Raw genomic sequence first — 2,500 nt, forward strand, 5'->3', positions numbered from 1 at the left:
GGAGACAGACTGATGACAGAGTTACCTAGAGGGAGAGACAGTATAACATTATAATCTATAGAGACCACCTGGGACTTTAGGAGACAGACTGATGACAGAGTTATAGAGGAGAGACAGTATAACATCTATAATCTATAGAGACCACCTGGACCTTTAAGGAGAAGGACTGATGACAGAGTTACCTAGAGGAGAGACAGTATAACATCTATAATCTATAGAGACCACCTGGACCTTTAGGAGACAGACTGATGACAGAGTTACCTAGAGGAGAGAGACAGTATAACATCTATAATCTATAGAGAACACCTGGACCTTTAGGAGACAGACTGATGACAGAGTTACCTAGAGGAGAGACAGTATAACATCTATAATCTATAGAGACCACCTGGACCTTTAGGAGACAGACTGATGACAGAGTTACCTAGAGGAGAGACAGTATAAATATAATTATAGAGACCACCTGGACCTTTAGGGAGACAGACTGATGACAGAGTTACTAGAGGAGAGACAGTATAACATCATAATTATAGAGACCACCTGGACCTTTAGGAGACAGACTGATGACAGAGTTACTAGAGGAGAGACAGTATAACATCTATAATCTATAGAGACCACCTGGGACCTAGGAGAAGACTGATGACAGAGTTACTAGAGGAGAGACAGTATAACATAAATCTATAGAGACCCACCTGGGCCTTTAGGAGACAGACTGATGACAGAGTTACTCTAGAGGAGAGACAGTATAACATCTAGTAATCTATAGAGACCACCTGGGCCTTTAGGAGACAGACTGATGACAGAGTTACCTAGAGGAGAGACAGTATAACATTATAATCTATAGAGACCACCTGGACCTTTTAGGAGACAGACTGATGACAGAGTTAGCTAGAGGAGAGACAGTATAACATTATAATCTATAGAGACCACCTGGACCTTTAGGAGACAGACTGATGACAGAGTTACCTAGAGGAGAGACAGTATAACATCTATAATCTATAGAGACCACCTGGACCTCTAGGAGACAGACTGATGAAGAGTTACCTAGAGGAGAGACAGTATAACATCTATAATCTATAGAGACCACCTGGACCTTTAGGAGACAGACTGATTGACAGAGTTACCTAGAGGAGAGACAGTATAACATCTATAATCTATAGAGACCACTGGATTTTAGGAGACAGACTGATGACAGAGTTACCTAGAGGAGAGACAGTATAACATCTATAATCTATAGAGACCACCCGGACCTTTAGAGACAGACTGATGACAGAGTTACCTAGAGGAGAGACAGTATAACATCTATAATCTATAGAGACCACCTGGGCCTTTAGGAGACAGACTGATGACAGAGTTACCTAGAGGAGAGACAGTATAACATCTATAATCTATAGAGACCACCTGGACCTTTAGGAGACAGACTGATGACAGAGTTACCTAGAGGTGAGACAGTATAACATCTATAATCTATAGAGACCACCTGGACCTTTAGGAGACAGACTGATGACAGAGTTACCTAGAGGAGAGACAGTATAACATCTATAATCTATAGAGACCACCTGGACCTTTAGGAGACAGACTGATGACAGAGTTACCTAGAGGAGAGACAGTATAACATCTATAATCTATAGAGACCACCTGGACCTTTAGGAGACAGACTGATGACAGAGTTACCTAGAGGAGAGACAGTATAACATCTATAATCTATAGAGACCACCTGGACCTTTAGCACCACCATAGACATCCTCTATGTTTAAACAGGACTATGTTGATGTCATACACATCCCATTGGTTCAGGTGCCGGACAGAGAAATGGAACACAATTCAGATATAGACTCTTCAAGGGCTGCTACATTACAGGAAAGGGGCAATCTGCTGTTCAAACAATAACAAAACAGGATCCCCGCCACTGATTTGGTAAAAGGAGGAGGGAAGGGGCTGGAGAAATGACAGGGCTATGGATACATCCCATTTGACCATCCATGATATCAACATTATAGTTTTAACCATGTTTTGCGGTTATATAGTGTTTGTTTACAATTACTTTGTTTGCAAACAACTGAGTAAAACAAGCTTATATTTTGGGTTCTGACGAGGTACGACCAATGAGTTATATATTACACTAAATGACCGATAGGGGGCGCTGTGTTGAAGCCACCATGCCCTATCTTGGCACTCCCCCACACCATCGTAACACATATTCTGGAGATGGCGGCAGGTAGAGTGGTTAAGAGCGTGTCAGTAACCGAAATGTGGTTCTAACCCAGCAAACTAGTGAAAAAGTCGAATGTGCTGAGCAAGGACTTAATCTCCTGTAAGTCGCTCTGGATAAGAGCGTCTGCTAAATGACCAATTATTTATTTATTTATTTAAGATGTAGAAATGCATTTATTCGTCTACATTCTTTTTGATACATGTATTCTATTACAGGCATCTTAATGCATACTTTTAAATTATAATATGTGACCTAAGCGTTAAAATAACAAATATAAAAATATCTAAA

The sequence above is a fragment of the Coregonus clupeaformis genome, unplaced genomic scaffold, assembly GCF_020615455.1.
Source record: "Coregonus clupeaformis isolate EN_2021a unplaced genomic scaffold, ASM2061545v1 scaf1884, whole genome shotgun sequence".
Lineage (NCBI taxonomy): Eukaryota > Metazoa > Chordata > Actinopteri > Salmoniformes > Salmonidae > Coregonus > Coregonus clupeaformis.